Source organism: Emys orbicularis, chromosome 6 (assembly GCF_028017835.1).
Source record: "Emys orbicularis isolate rEmyOrb1 chromosome 6, rEmyOrb1.hap1, whole genome shotgun sequence".
Lineage (NCBI taxonomy): Eukaryota > Metazoa > Chordata > Testudines > Emydidae > Emys > Emys orbicularis.
The window spans coordinates 9413533-9431102 of record NC_088688.1 but is presented as its reverse complement, the minus strand read 5'-3'; positions in this window follow the sequence as shown (position 1 = coordinate 9431102).

The window sequence follows — 17570 nt, the reverse complement described above, 5'->3', positions numbered from 1 at the left end:
CATTGAGGGTTTCAAGTCTTTGAGGGAGATGTTCATTTTCCTGGAGTATTCAGTACTTGGCCTCTCTACAGATACTGCCAACAAGTGGATAAATTAGCACCACTGATGATGTGGGGGTGGTCTGTTACCCGCTAGCCCAAGACCGCTAACTCACTTCACACAGGGCACTGTATAGCCAGAAGATGGTAAAGTCACAGCCGAGCTAACTTTGGACCAGTGCACTAGAATTAGACTTTGTCACATTATCAGTTCCCTTTGCCGCCTATAGGCTAGAGTAGTTGAAATGTCAGCACAATATAGAGTCCCAGCTGCATAGTCTCGCTATATAATGATGGAAGCCCCATTGTTTGTGTTGGTGCATTGCCTTATAGAAAATGGTGTCTAGTGGCTAACGCAGGGATCCAAGAGACTTTGGTTCTAATTCTAAGAGACTGCCACTGACACATTTCCATGACCTTGGGAAAGACACTTAACTGGAGAGCCTCACTTTGTCCATCCATAAGTTGGAGATAACAACACTTAAAAAACTGTGCCATGAAAGGAGCTATATAGGAGCAAAGATTATTTATTATAGTTATTATTATAATACCAAATTGAAACATTCCATGGAAGATAAATGAATAATTGATAGCAATGACCTTCACCATAAGCCACAGACGTGTTTCAAGTGGAGCAACTGATCTATAGTTATTGATGACATGCTATTGAATTATTTATCACAGCTTGAATGGGGGAAATGATATTTGCTATACAAAGCTATAGTAATAAAGCTACAATGGAAGTTCCTAGAAGAAAAGTGCTGGATTTTATACGCGTTGAGGATGATGAGGCAATATATATTGTACATAACTGGAGGTGGGGGGGCAGCCAATTAGGCAAATTATTAGGCCCAGCAATTTAAAAAAAAAAAAAACGAGAAAGAGAGAGAGGAGAAAATAGGTACATTAGCGAAACCCTTAGAACAGATGGCAAAGTGTCCTCAGATCCTCTAGTGGTAGAAAAAATAAACTTTCAAGGAATATTTGATATCAGTGTATCACCTAGAATATATTCACTCTGAGGATTCAGAGAGCTATCTAGGAGACATTCAACTAAATTATTTAACAGAGAATGACAGGAAAGAATTAGAGAAAGAAATTTCCCTGTTGAAAAGTTAAAGCAACAATCCACTCTGTATCCACTGATAAATCTCTCGGTCCAGATGGTTGCCCAATAGAATTTTTAGCAAACATTTGGAGAGATAATAAGCCCTGTAACAGTAGATAATTACTCACTTCTATATGGCTCAGTGCCCCCCTCATCTACATTTGTTTCTATAGCAATTCTTTTGCCAAAAAAAGAGAAAGAACAGACCCTCTCCCCCCTCCTAATTTGCAACATCCTTTCTTTTTGCTCAATGCAGATGTCAAAAACACAGTCACTTCTATCTTGCAATTCATGGGATGATCTTGGTGACATTAGAAACGATAAAGCTGAATTCAACACAATTAAAGTGGGTTATTAAAATAGTGATTAAAAAAGTGGAACTAAACAAATGATTCGAAGATATGATTGAAAATCAGGCTTTTGACTCAGAGAAGCTATGTGAATAAGGACAATCTGAATAACAAAGGCTTGAATATTCAGTGGTGTAATTCACTGCAGTTTACAATAGGGAAGCTATTGTGTTTGGGGCCATTATAATGGAATTCTTTCACCTTTTCATAAAGGTTAGCAGGGGAATTAGGTCCACAGCAGCATATCTTTCTTTCAGCCCTTCTGGAATTTGAAGCTATTGTCCTAGATCGTCAGCCATTGTAACTCAGCAGAGCTTCACTTAAGCCAATGGATCTGTGCCAGTTTACACCTACGGACAGCTTGGCCCATGATCTGTAAAAAGCCATGATCTGTACCTGAAATGGACTGACTCCAGGGATATAACTGGAGAAATGAATATTGTGGCCAGATCTTGAGTGGGTGCCAAAGGGCATAGCTGCAGTAAGGTGGATGGTGCATTGCACTAGCTGAAGATCTGTTTCTTCGTTTAGGTTTTGCATTTTAAAATATATGTATAATGTGTGAAGATGTTGATGCAGCTGAGAGGGGCATCGCAGGAGTGCTAAATCGAGGGAAGCTGGGAGGATTGGTTTGTTTGTTTTTCCCCCTTTAGTTGCAAGATACCCATCTGGAAAAGTGTTAGCTAATAGACTTCAGCAGATATTAAATTCCCAGTGCCTCAGAAGAAGTGAGCCCCACATTAGAGCGTTAGGACCAGATCCTCAGCTGGTGTAAATTGGCATTGCTTCATTAAAATCAATGGAGCTCTACCCTGATTTACATCAGCTGAGGATCTGGCCCCAACATTCCATAACTAGCTCCACCATTTGGAAAAAAGATGTCCATTGGTCCAGCTCTTAGAGGAGATTGGAAAAGTTGTTAAGAGAGAATATTAAAACAAAACAAACTAGGAGGGGTGTAGAAAACAGAGGAATCAGTCTTGCCTGGAAAGGGATGGCAAAAGAACTAATACCACAGGATTCAAATGGAGAGAAATGAGAATAAAAGGGCTCTCATTTACTAACATGTATCTTGTGTTTAGTCTCTTCTAATGAACCCGCAATAATGGAGGAATTAAAACACCAGTGTTAGGAAGACTGGATAGCTCAGGAGATGTAATTGTTGAGAGAATCTTTAATCTTCTCGCTGCTCAAATCCATCCTCGGTAAGTGCAGTGGCCAAAAATTGTGGTTGTTCTGTGCACATGAGTTGGGTGTCCAAATCATTATCTGCTACCTTGGATGGAAATGTCAGAAAACAAGACATGTAGAACAAGCTATTATCTTGCTCATAGAGGTGACCCCAGGTCATGGAGGTGACAGTGTGGGACAACCCATCCTATATATCTTTTGAAGATAGGCAGAGGACTTCAGTCTCCAAGCCTATCTATTTTTGCTCCTTCAGAATAAAAAAGAAAATCCAAAACAAAATAACAAAACAAAACAAAACAACCAATGAGAAAACAACCAAACTTTATCTGAGATCTCCACTTTCAGTATCAAACATGAATTTATACTACATAGCTGTACTGTGTGGGGATTCTCTACCTGTTCCTTATGAGACCTCCAAATAAGTGAGCAACCACTCCTTTCAGAAGACGATGACATATTATCCACCTTTTAGGTAGGAAGATTTTTACTCAGGGGGTAAACATGGATTGTTGCAGCAATGCAGCACCTATGGAGATCATCCTGCACATACTCACACCCTTCTGTGTCTCTTCCCACCAACATAGGAACAAACTTGATACAAATGTTCCCAGAAAGCATATTTCAAAGCAAATATCAGTTTTGACACCACAAGGACTTGCACCTAGTCCAGTCAAGGAACACAAACAATATCCCGTGACTCATCTGAATAAATGCCACTAAATTAGGGAGCTGGATTTAAGAATATCTATTGAAGTTATTTATCAGAGGGGTAGCCGTGTTAGTCTGGAACTGTAAAAAGCAACAAGGAGTCCTGTGGCACCTTATAGACTAACAGATGTATTGACGCATGCGTCTGACGAAGTGGGTATTCACCCACGAAAGCTTATGCTCCCATACATCTGTTAGTCTATAAGGTGCCACAGGACTCTTTGTTGCTTTTTATTGAAGTTATTGTTTCAGTAAATTTGATTAATTGAATAAATTGGAACATAACACAATCTTATTCCTTAGGGCCTAGTCAGAGGTAACCAATTTTTTTTTGTCAGGGTCCAAATTTCTTGGTCAAGGTATAGTCAAGATCCAGACTCCAGAGAAAATAATACAAAAATAATAACAATAATGGTAATAATAATAAGTAAATAAAAAGATATCACGGTCAGTTCAAAAGCATCTGGCGGTCTGGATTTGGTGCCTGGTCCTCCTCTTGACTATCCCGGCCTATATCCTGCAAATGGATGTGCCTGGGCAAAGCATTAACGGGATCTAGCTTTATATGAGGTGAATGAATTGTGCACTATGAATAATTTACTTGATTGTGGTGACGGTGGGCATTCTGGTGTGATGCCGAATATCAAGTGGCCTTCTGGAATCACATCTTGGAAGATAACTCCTGCACACGCGCTCTAATTCTAGAAAGGGTCTTTAAAGGATCTGAAGAGTTTGATGGAACTTTTAAATGATCCTAAGCTCTCTACATACAGGACCAAATTCAGAGTAGGTATAAATGAGTGCAAGACCCAGTTAGGCCAGGGCTTAATTTAGACCGTAAGTAGCTCAGAAAGTGATGATGGTTCATCCAGTGAGTGTCTTTCTCCTCTCTGAATCAGTGCAGAGCCAGTGCCTGAGCATGGTGTTACATGGTGTTGTATGGGAGTTGCATTAGACAAACCCAAGGTCCCTGTGAAGGAGTGCACTCACTGCACATGGCACCTCTTTGTGGCTACATCTGGGGATTAGCTCTCACCCAGTCTGGTGGCCCCGTTCATCAGTTACTCATGCCGTGACCCCTCTCTCTCTCTTCATGATTCGGTGTGCTCCCTCTTCGTGACTGGGACCTCCAACCTGGTCACTTCCAGGGTAACAAAGTCCCTCTGGACCAGCTCTCTGAATGGTATCTCCAGCAATCCTGTGCCACTTCCCAGAGGCTGGTTAGGGAACCCAGGCCCTCGCTCTATTCTGGGTTCCAGCCCAGGGATCCTATAATGAGCTGCCAAGGTCTGCTCAGTCCTGCTCCATGATGCTGTTTCCCTGGGCTTCTTCCTACTCAGCCCTCTCAGGCTTTCTTTCTCCACAATTCCTCTGGTGTTGATCCTTCTTCCAGGGCTAGGATCTCAAGACTTATTCTCCTTATTGGGTGTTTTCCTCCCCATCTCTCTGCTCCCAGAGAGTAACTGCAGACACTCTCTCTGCAGCCTCTTTCTGCTTTCAACTTCCTGACTTTATACTAACCAGCCTGATCCTGCCCAGAGGGGCTTCATGTTCGTTTAAGTCTGGCTCTCCCTCTAGATGTAGCCAGATACCATAACTGGTGTCTCAGGCCCACATTAGCCCTTTCAGGGCCTGTGATGATGCACACCCAATCACAGTCCCAGCCACTTGCAGTCAAAGCTATTATAATAATACACAGTGAATGAAAGAAAGGGGATTTTGATAGTAATGAATATAAATCAGAAGCTAGGAATTGTAGAAATTTTATAAGGAAGCAAAGGGACACAAGTAGACCCCTATGGCCATCAGAGTTAAGCACAATAAGAAGAAGGTTTTTAAGGAACAAAAATAATCCTGACAATGGTACGGGTCCATTACTAGATGGAATTTGTAGAATAATAATAATGCAGAAAAGGCAGAGGATTCAATCAATATTTCTGTTCTGTATTTGGGTGGGGAAACAGATCAGGTGGCCTGATCATGATGATGATGATGATGATGACACTCTTTCTATTCCACTAGTATCTCAGGAGGATGTTAAATAGAAGCTACTAAATTTAGACCTTTTCAAATCAGCAGGTCTGGATAGCTTGCATCCAAGAGATTTAAAAGAGCTGTAGAAGAGCTCGCTGGGCCGTTAATGTTGATTTTCAATAAGTCTTGGAACACTAGGGAAGTTCCAGAAGACTGGAGGAAAGCTAATGATGTGCCAATACTTTAAAAGAGTAAATGGGATGACCTGAGTAATTATAGGCCTGTCAGCCTGACATTGATCCTGGGCAAGATAATGGAGCCGCTGATACGGGAGTTGATTAATAAAGAACTTAAAAGGGTAATATAATTATTGCCAGTCAGGATAGGAAATAGATCCTATCAAACTAACTTGATATGTTTTTTTAATGAGATTACAGGTTTGGATGATAAAGGTAACAGTGCTGATGTCATATAGTTAGACTTCTGTAAGGCATGTGACTTGGTACACACAACTTTTTGATTAAAAAATTAGAACAATGTAAAATTATCATGGCACACATTAAATGGATTAAAAAGTGGCTAACTGATAGGTCTCAAAATGTAACTGTAAATGGGGAATCATCATCAACTGGGTGTATTTCTAGTGGGATCCCACACGGTTCTGTTCTTGGCCTTATGCTAGTTAACATTTTTAGGAATGAATGAAAGAAATGGAAGACGATATAAAATCATCACTGATAAAGTTTGCAGGTGACACAAAAGTTGGGGGAGTAGTAAATAATGAAGAGGACACCAGAACTGGCTCAGTTTAACAAACAATCTAGATCACTTTATTAGTGACCTAAACTAATAAAGTGATCTAGATTGTTTGTTAAACTGGGTGCCAGTGTCAGTATCAAGGCATCTTACTATGGCTAAATATAAATGGATACATCTAGGAACAAAGAATGCAGGCCATACTTACATGATGGGGAACTCTATCCTGGGAAGCAGTGAAGAAAGATTTGTGGATCATGATGGATAATCAGCTGAACATGAGCTGCCAATGTAACCCTGTGGCCAAAAGGGCTAATGCGATCCTGGGGATGCATAATTTTGGATGAGGAATTTCAAGTAGGAGTAGATAAATTATTTTCCCTCTGTATTTGGCACAAGTGCGATCACTACTGGAATGCTGGGTCCAGTTCTGGTGTCCACGATTCAAGAAGGACGTTGATAAATTGGAGAGGGTTCAGAGAAGAGCCACAAGAATGAGTAAAGTATTAGAAAAGATGCCCCATAGTAACAGATTCAAGGAGATCAACCTATTTAGCTTAACAAAAAGAAGGTTTAAGGGGTGACTTGATCACAGTTTGTAAGCACTTACATGGGGACAGATATTTAATAGTGAGCTCTTCAATATAGCAGAGAAAGATATAACATGATCCAATGGCCGGAAGTTGAAGCTAGACAAATTCAGAATGGAAATAGGGCATATATATATATATATATATATTTTTTACCAGTGAGATTAATTAATCATTAGAACGATTAACCAAGAGTCGTAGTAGATTCTCCATCACTGGAAATTTTTTTAAAATCAAGATTAAATGCTTTTCTAAAAGATCCGCTCTAGGAATTATTTGGGTGAAGTTCTGCAGCCTGTGTTATGCAGGAGGTCAGACTAGATGATCACCCTAGTTCCTTCTGGCCGTGGAATCTCTAAATCTTATAGCACTTTTTGCAAGAGTTGGAGGTATTAGCCCTAAAGTCTTGACCAGATTCCAGTTCAGGAAATGTTATTCTACCTTGATCATTAAGGGTATATCTACTTTGCAACAGAACACCCTCAGCCTGCCCATGTCAGCTGACTAGGGCTCGCGGGGCTTCAAGGCTATACAATTGCAGGGTAGATGTTTGGGCTCAGACTGGAGCTCAGGCTCTAGGGCCCCGCGAGAGGGGAGGGTCCAGACCCCAGGCTCCAGCCTGAGCCCAGACTTCTACCCTGCAATTTCATAGCCCTGCGGCCTGAGTCAGCTGACATGGGTGTTTTATTGTAGTGTAGACATACCCTATATGGCTCCCATCGCCATAGTATCACTCTGCCTACCTACTCTTCTCCTAAAGTTGCACATGGATATTACATCACCACTCTTATTCCACTGAAAGTGCTGGGGGGCAGTATACCATCTCCCTACAACACCAGACATTGGGCGTATCCCCCCACAGTCCTGACACTTGGTGTTGATACAGGATGGGGTGCCAGGTGACTCGCCTAGCTGCATCAAGGCTGTTTTCAAGACTGTCCATCTTATATGTCTAAGGTACAATAATAGCTGCAGTGAGTGCCGTCCATGAAAACAGACGGAGGCTGTATATACATGCGTGTACTTATATATGTCAAAGTTATTGTTATTTCCACACTACTGTGCTGATCATTTACTCCCAGGTGCTTTCTTTTCTTAACTGCAGAAATATTGCAGCATATATGCCACACAATTTGGCCTTAGGAGAAGCAGGACATTATTGTTGAGGCAAAGTGATGACAGTCTGTGCAGAGCCCAAGGCTACAGCTGGAAGGGTACTGTCAATGGACAAGTAATAGGTACTGTTGGACTCAGACACAGGAATTGGCATATTTCTCACATAGCGCAACAATAACAATGTCCAGAAATCTTGCAGCTTCGTTCCCTAGCCCCAGCTTTAAATTAGCAGATTTCATTCAGTTCTTTTCCAAAGCCTGGTTCCTTCTTATTAGTAAAATTGTAGCCATAACTGTCTAAGCAACCTTTATTCAGAGAATGTACTGAACGTCTAAGGCCTTGTCTACACTACGAGAGTACTTCGATTTTAGTTAATTCGACTATGTGGAATCGATATTACTAAGTCGAACGTGTGTGTCCACACTAAGGACAGTAATTCGACTTTGTGAGACTTTGTGAGTCCACACTAACGGGGCAAGCGTCGACATTGGAAGCGGTGCACTGTGGGCAGCTATCCCACAGTTCCCGCAGTCCCCCCTGCCCATTGGAATTCTGGGTCGAGCCCCAAATGCCTTCTGGGTAAAAAAATGTGTCGAGGGTGCTTTTGGCCGCCTGTCGTCATCCGTCCGTCACTCAAGCCCTCCCTCCCTCCCTCCCTGAAAGCGCCGGCGGGAAATCAGTTCGCGCGCTTTTCTGATTACTGACAGCGCGGACGCCACAGCAGTGCGAGCATGGATCCCGCTGCGACCATCGCTGCAGTTGTGGCAGTTCTCAACGCCTCGCAGCTTCTCCTCCACCTGTACCAGAGGCAGCTGCAGATCAATCATGAGAGGAGGCTACGGCACTACCGTGACGGCATGAAGTCGGACACTAGCTCCGACCTCTCTGAGAACATGAGACCCAGCGCTCAGGACATCTCGCTGTCACTGGGTCTTGTTGATACTGTTGAACGGCGATTCTGGGCCCGTGAAACCAGCACGGAATGGTGGGACCGCATAGTGCTGCAGGTCTGGGATGAATCCCAGTGGCTGCGCAACTTTCGCATGCGGAAGGGGACTTTCCTCGAACTGTGTGAGTTGCTGTCCCCTTCCCTGAAGCGAAAGGACACCCGGATGCGGGCAGCCCTGACTGTCCAGAAGCGAGTGGCCATAGCCCTCTGGAAGCTCGCAACGCCAGACAGCTACCGGTCCGTCGCTAACCAGTTTGGCGTGGGCAAGTCTACCGTGGGGGTTGCTGTTATGCAAGTAGCCAGGGCAATCGTCAAGCTACTGCTATCTAAGGTAGTGACCCTGGGAAACGTGGAGCTCATCAGAGATGGCTTTGCCGAGATGGGATTCCCAAACTGCGGTGGGGCTATAGATGGGACTCACATCCCTATCCTGGCACCGGACCACCAGGCTAGCCAGTACATCAACCGGAAGGGCTACTTTTCCATGGTGCTGCAAGCACTGGTGGACCATCGGGGACGTTTTACCAATATCTACGTTGGATGGCCTGGCAAGGTTCATGACGCTAGGGTGTTCAGGAACTCTGGTCTGTGTAGACGGCTGCAGGAAGGTCTTTACTTCCCGGACCACAAAGTAACTGTTGGGGATGTGGAGATGCCAACAGTCATCCTCGGGGACCCTGCATACCCGCTAATGCCCTGGCTCATGAAGCCCTACACTGGCGCACTGGACTCAGGGAAAGAACTATTCAACTACCGGCTCAGCAAGTGCAGAATGGTGGTGGAGTGTGCTTTTGGCCGTCTCAAGGGGAGATGGAGAAGCCTACTCACTCGCTGTGATCTCAGCGAGACCAATATCCCGATTGTGATAGCTGCTTGCTGTGTGCTCCACAATTTGTGTGAGAGCAAGGGGGAGACCTTTATGGCGGGGTGGGAGCTTGAGGCAAATAGCCTGGCTTCTGATTACGTCCAGCCAGACAGCAGGGCGATTAGAAGATCACAGCGGGACGCGCTGTGCATCAGGGAGGCTTTGAAAGCCAGGTTCCTGACTGAACAGGGTCTCCAGTGACTTTTTACTTTGTGGACACAGATGCTGAACCTGCCCCCGTTTCTTTACCCAGTTACTGTTGACTATCCTTCCAAGTTACATACCCCCTTCCCCACCTTCCCAACAAATAAAATCTGTTCTGTTCTGTTAATGAACAAGGTTCTCTTTTTTACTGTTTTCGCGGGAATGTTTTAAACCGGGGACGCAGACTGTGGCGGGGGGCGGGCTTAGTGTTTTGATGCAAATGATGCTTCTAAAGTCCGGGAATGACAGGCTCCGCAGTGCTGGATTGGTTGTTTCAACGCAGCCTGCCAGCAGTCCTGGGCGGGACTGGATGTATGTGTCGGCCAAGTGACTTTCTGGCAGGGGGCGGAGGGTAACAGATCCCCTGCTGCGTGGCTCTGTGATCCAGGATAAGGACCGCGGCATAGGATCTCTAACTGCCCTCCCCCGACACAAAGTCACAGATCAACCCCCTCGCACCCCAGAACAAGAAAACCGCCTCCCAGACTGACCAGGGTAACTGGTGACTGTGCTGTGTATGTGTCCTGATGCTGGACGTGCCCCCGCCTCTGTAGCCTGCTACAGGTGACTGTCCTGTCCAAGTAACAAACCCCTTCCCCCCCTTCAGACAGAATCCCCTCCAAAAGACACTCTCGGAATCAGTACTTAACAGAAACAGATGTTTTATTATGAACTGCACATGAAAAGGGGGGGGGGGGAGGAAACTTGGACATGGGCTAGTGTGAGATGGGTAGGAAAGGACTTTTCAAACTTTGGAACGAGAGCCTTCCATTGCTGCAGCAGTGTGCAGTGGCCGACTGACAGTTTTAACGCCCCTTGCCGCCCCTCCTTCTTTGTACTTTTGGTGAGGGGGGTGTGGGACTTGGTGGCGGGGGAGGCGGTTAGAGATAGACAGCAGCAGTGCTCTGTCCTCCTGCCTCCAGTCTTGCAGAACATCCACTAGGCGCCGGAGCGTCTCCGTTTGCTCCCTCATTAGTCCAAGCAGGGTTTGAGTAGCCTGCTGGTCCTCCTGGCGCCACCTCTCCTCCCGTTCCATGACTGCTCTGTGCATTTGTGACAAGTTCTCCCTCCACTGTGTCGTCTGGGCTGCCTGCTCTCGTGAGCACTCCATAAGTTCATAAAACATGTCTTCACGAGTTTTTCTCTTCCTTCTTCTAATCTGCGCTAGCCTCTGGGAGTGTGATGCCAGGCTAGGTTGGGAGACAGTCGCAGATGTGTCTGTGGGAATGGGAAAAAGGGAGTAAATTCCTGAGACAGATAAATGAAGTTGCTAACAAAGAGCATAGTCTTTCTCTGTGAACAACACCATGCACTGCACCTTTCACATGCGCACTCAGGACAAGGTCGAATTTTCGGCCCTCGCCTTATGTGTCTGGGGTCCTGCAGTTGCGATCAGAGAAGCGTTGCAGGACACCTCTACTTCTGCTGCAGGAAAACATGGTAAGCCGTAGACTTGTGGCAGCTTAAACATGTAATAGTAGCACTGGGCTCCTTTCGCACTGAATGCAAGGCCACTCTCTGCTGGCAGCAATCAGGGAAGCATGAGCTCTACCCCTGTCCCACCACCTCGCGGCTGTCCCCGGGAAAGATCCCTGTATGCTGCCCCTCTGCCGCCTCCACAGCGTGGCTGTAAAGCAGTCCCAATACTAACATTCCCCTCCCTAATTTAAAGCAGGGCGTCATGTGTGACATAACACTCATGAGGATCTCGGAGACCGAGAGGGGAAGGATGCTGCGTGAAAGCATGCAGAGGCCTGGGCCGTATGCCGCCATGCTGTGCCGCGCACTGATCCCCGACTACCTGATGGACTCATGGCGTGGGAACGTGTGTTACCACGGGGGACCAAACAAGATCGCCCTGCCGTTGAACCTCGTGCGCATGCTGGAGCGGTACCTGCAGGAGAGCTATGCCGAGCTATCCCAGGAGGACTGTCTGTCCATTCCCGGGCACATTGACCGCCTTTTCATTTAAGTTCAGCATTACGGACTACAGAGTGGAGCGTCCTGTGGTGGACTAATCATGAATATCCGGACAGTACTTGATTTTCTATACATAGTTAGGAGTAAATAGTTCACTAAGCCAACTAAATCATGAACAACAAATTACTAATATAGTTAATATTCCTGTTTTGTTATAAATAAAAGTTTCTATGTTTAAATGAGTGACTGAAAAGCCCATTCTTAACAATATAAATATTCCACTTATGTTAAAATGAAATGTTTAGATGTTTAAAGCACTCACTGCTTGATCCTTCCCCTGATTCGGTGTCCGGGGTAAGGGCTGTGGACGGTTGGTAGGGGATCTCGGTAAGGGTGATGAAGAGCTCCTGGCTGTCGTTGAAATCAGCGGTGCAAGCGCTGTCGACTGCCTCGTCCTCCTCATCTCCTTCCTCATCTTCCCCGTCACCTAACATTTCCGAGGAGGAACCGGCCGTGGACAATATCCCATCCTCAGAGTCCACGGTCAGTGGTGGGGTAGTGGTGGCGGCCGCACCTAGGATGGAATGCAGTGCCTCGTAGAAACGTGATGTGTGGGGCTGGGATCCGGAGCGTCGGTTTGCCTCTTTGGTTTTTTGGTAGCCTTGTCTCAGCTCCTTGATTTTCACGCGGCACTGCGCTGCATCCCGGCTGTATCCTCTCTCTGCCATGGCTTTAGAGATCTTCTCGTAGATCTTTGCATTCCTTCTTTTGGAGCGCAGCTCGGAAAGCACGGACTCATCGCCCCACACAGCGATGAGATCCAAGACTTCCCGATCAGTCCATGCTGGGGCCCTCTTTCTATTAGATTGCACGGCCAACTCTGCCGGAGAGGTCTGCATCGTTGCCAGTGCTGCTGAGCTCTCCACGCTGTCCAAACAGAAAATGAGATTCAAACTGGCCAGACAGGAAAAGGAATTCAAATTTTCCCGGGGCTTTTCCTGTGTGGCTGGTCAGAGCATCCGAGCTCGAAGTGCTGTCCAGAGCGTCAACAGAGTGGTGCACTGTGGGATAGCTCCCGGAGCTATTACCGTCGATTTCCATCCACACCTAGCCTAATTCGATATTGCCATTTCGAATTTAGCGCTACTCCCCTCGTTGGGGAGGATTACAGAAGTCGAATTTAAAAGAGCTCTATTTCGAACTAAGTAGCTTCCTGGTGTGGACGGGTGCAGGGTTAATTCGATGTAACGGCGCTAAATTCGATATAAGCTCCTAGTGTAGACCAGGCCTAAGATTCCAAGAGAGCATTGGAAACAGTTTTGGCTGGAACTTGCCCAAAACTTTAACTTGAATCTGAACTTTTTGAAGAACGAAAGAGTTCTGTGAAGTTTGTCATCAGTTCTCCCATGCCTTTCTGCATTTGTGCTCCCTTTCTGGGAACTGAACAAGAAGAACCAAAATATCAAGAGAGAATCTAGTATTTCCATGCTAATTTAGCAGATCCAGGAGTGCAGAACTCTGGTCCTTTGAGAGTTACTCACCACTAATGCTAAGCTTGCCATAGCATCTGTGCTGCTATAGTAGCTGCAACAGTGAAAGCTCAAAGTCACTAGATAGTCTAATTAGCAATCTCCACTCTGCAAGGGTTGATTGGTCCAACTAATTCTGTATGCTGTCTGGCATTGTCCAGCACTGGATGCTTCGGAGGAAGGCATGCAGTCAATCTAATGCAACTAGTTATGCAATTACAGTAAATACAATAGGGGAAATATCTTCCTGATCCCAGCTGGGGAACAGCTTATGCCCTGAAGCATGAGGATTTATAACCCTTGTCATTTCATCATAGTAAAGGTAAGTATAGATGGTATTACTCACAAATATATATTTTAGAGAGATGACTAATGGGCCAGATTGAATCCAGCTGCTACATAGGTGCATGAATAGCTCCATTCCACAATGTCCCTCTGCACAGCAGCTCAGGGCTGCCCAGAGGGGGGAGCAAGTGGGGCAATTTGCCCCAGGCCCCCACGAGAGTTTTTTGGGGCCCCTGGAGCAGGGTCCTTCACTCGCTCTGGGGGCCCCGGAAAACTCTCGTGGGGCCCGGGCCCCCGGAGCTTCTTCCGCTCCGGGTCTTCGGTGGCAATTCCGCGGGCGGGGGGTCCTTCCACTCTGGGACCCGCCGCCAAAGTGCCCTGAAGACCCGTGGCGGGGGGTCCTTCCGCCCCAGGACCCGCCGCCGAAGTGCCGGGTCTTCAGCTGCAATTCAGACCCCAGGCCCCCTGACTCCTCTGGGCGGCCCTGCAGCAGCTAGGCACAGTTGCCAACCCTGCACTCTCTCATTTCCATGTCCTTGGAGCTTCCTGATTCCAAATGGGACCATAAATGTCAAAACTCCATGGCACCAGCTGTTCATATGAGATTTATAACCTAATTTTGTAGACTTGAGAGGTTTTGTTAGGTCAGGTAAACATGAAAACTTGACGGACATTATCAAATGGAGACCCAGACACCAGACCCTTAAAAGTTCACTCACCATTAGTTCACCCCCCACCCGAGACCAAAACATTACAATATAGCATGTGTATGACAAGTTGTAACAGGACATGATGATACAGACCCCAAAACTCATAGCATACCCACATATACCCTTGCTTTATTACATCAAGTCTGATTCTCCAGTACCTGATATCTTGTGGAGGCTTTTAGACACATACAACATGGTTATAAAATGCTTTGCATGACAAAAGATAATCAGGCTTGTTGTCTTGAGATCACTGAAGGACTCTGCAGAATATTTTCACCAATTTTCCTAAGCATTTTGCAGTTATTTGTGAGTTGACCGTAATCTTAGGTTCACTTATTACAATGCCATTATTGCACTCAAATCTTGTGTGTCTACTTATCTCCTGCCTCCTTTAATGGGTAAGAAGAAGGATGCTGTTTGATTGCTTGATTAACCTTCAAAAATGTGTCATTAGGTGTCATTAGGTGAATGTCTTCTCATCCACTTATGAAAGCCGGTAAGAGTCAGCCATGGGAGCTTTTCATCATACTTTAAGTCCACTCGTGCCATCATGAAAGGTTATATACAATTGCACAGGATGCTGCAGAAGGACTTATAATGGAAGCAGACTGTCATCATGCCACTAGCAATGAACAAGAAAATAAGTTGGCCCAACCAGAAAATGTGAGGTGTACCACTCTCCAGGGACAATTAAACAGCATTATATTAGCATGGGCATTATGATAATCAGTGGGTAACAAGTCAACAGGAAAGTTACACAAAGGGGATGATGGCAGTGGTGGGGAAATGGACGTACATTGTCTCACTTAATACAACTGATCATCCAGGTGATATTGGCAAGGAAGGACAGCTTCCCTTTTATCTGCATCATAGCAGAATCATAGACTCATAGAATCATAGAATATCAGGATTGGAAGGGACCTCGGGAGGTCATCTAGTCCAACCCCCTGCTCAAAGTAGGACCAATCCCCAACTAGATCATTCCAGCCAGGGCTTTGTCAAGCCTGACCTTAAAAACCTCTAAGGAAGGAGATTCCACCACCTCCCTAGGTAACCCATTCCAGTGCCTCACCACCCTCCTAGTGAAAACGTTTTTCCTACTATCCAACCTAAACCTCCCCCACTGCAACTTGAGACCATTACTCCTTGTTCTATCATCTGGTACCACTGAGAACAGTCTAGATCCATTCTCTTTGGAACCCCCTTTCAGGTAGTTGAAAGCAGCTATCAAATCCCCCCTCATTCTTCTCTTCTGCAGACTAAACAATCCCAGTTCCCTGAGCCTCTCCTAAGTTATGTGCTACAGCCCCCTAATCATTTTTGTTGCCCTCCGCTGGACTCTTTCCAATTTTTCCACATCCTTCTTGTAGTGTGGGGCCCCAAACTGGACACAGTACTCCAGATGAGGCCTCACCAATGCCGAATAGAGGGGAATGATCACGTCCCTCGATCTGCTGGCAATGCCCCTACTTATACAGCCCAAAATGCCATTAGCCTTCTTGGCAACAAGGGAACACTGTTGACTCATATCCAGCTTCTCATCCACTGTAACCACTAGGTCCTTTTCTGCAGAACTGCTGCCTAGCCACTCGGTCCCTAGTCTGTAGCAATGCATGGGATTCTTCTGTCTTAAGTGCAGACACCTAAGCCATGTGCTTTGAAATATGTAATGTTTGCAATCAGAGTGGACAGAAATAAAAGCCACCTCTCATACCCCCAGTCATCTAGCAACTCTTGTAACTGGCATATGCGATGGCTGAATGACCTGGCTTCATTCACAACTAGATCAGTACTAAAACAGTCAGGATGATAGATAGCAGCTTATCAATAATTGAAAAGAAAGGCTTAGAGATGTCCCATTATCTGAATAATTAACGCTGCACTTGGGCTTTGTAATTCCTTAATAAAACTGACTGATTGATTTGCTTAATTAATTCCTACTTTGACAGGCTTATTGCTTTCTTTGGAGATGGGGTTGGGCAAAAAAAATGAAAATTATTCAAAACGGGGAAGAAAGATTTAAAATTTTCATAAACTTTTGCCACCCTTCCCTCCTCAGAGAATAGTGGAAACATGTTCAACAGTTAATTCTGCATGATAGATCCTCACAGGACCCCACCTCTTATTAACCACAAAAAGAGCTTCACAAATGGAAACCAAAAAACCCCCAAAAAACAAGTTTTTCCCTCTTTCCATTTCACCTCTCTGTGTGTCCCATTGCAACCGACCAAACATTATGATAAACTATAAAGTGTCCCCTGACCTCACCACTAGTAAACTTGACTGAGCCTTAAACACCTTTGAATAAATCAATCTGAATGGAATCTTTAAAGCCCACTTCAGTTTAACAGCAATAATTACTTTGAAAGTCAGCTACTGCCGCTGCTCTGCTCTGTCGTAAAGGAAAAGCTTCCTCCAGCTGTAGGGTTTACCTTAGGGAAAATTGTTTTATAGACGGTTTGAAATCAGGAGACCACCAGCTTGTTTTCTCTAGTTTGTTACTTTGTTGGTTGTTACCCTGTGTCCTGGTAAAGATCAAGGCTGAAAGAAGATTTTTAACCAGGCTCTAAGTAGCGATGGGCCCTGTTATTAATTACAACTTATACGGCACCCCAAGCTGCGCTGTGTTTTCATGGCCAAGCAACTATGACGTGATCCAGATCCAAATTCCCCCCAATCTTAAGGACTTACAGGTTTCAACTTGTGGTCTGGTTGACTATAAAGATAGGTTTCAGCCACAAAGTGTGGATCCACGCTTCTCCAAAATGAGTGTGTATGGATCTGGATTAAGGGTTAGATCCATCTCTATTTATAACATGGTTTTATGTTCCATCCACACAAGTGAGACTAAACCAAAAACCTGATTTGACAACAGCAGAGATCATTAACCATTCAACAACACCCACTGTTAAACCGAGTGAGCGAAACACCATTGGCCTCAGAGGAGTTACACCAATCTTGCATTCAGCAATTGTTTTGCCTGTGTAAAAGAGTGTGGGCTTTTGGTTTAGAGCTTTATAAGGGAGAGGTTTGTTTTCCTTTTGAATTATGAGAAAATAGAAAGGAACCCTAATGTAATAAAAAGGTAAGAAAGAAGCCAGGACTGATTAACCGGTTAACAAAACAAACAAGGTTCCAGTGTTTCCCCTATGGAAAACTGAAAGGGAGGGAGTAACATCACAGCAAAAAAAGCAGAAAAAGACCTAGCAGATTCAAAACTTAAGTGAATGGAGCAGTGGCAATCATGCTGGCATGAGAGGAATAAGATGACCTAGTT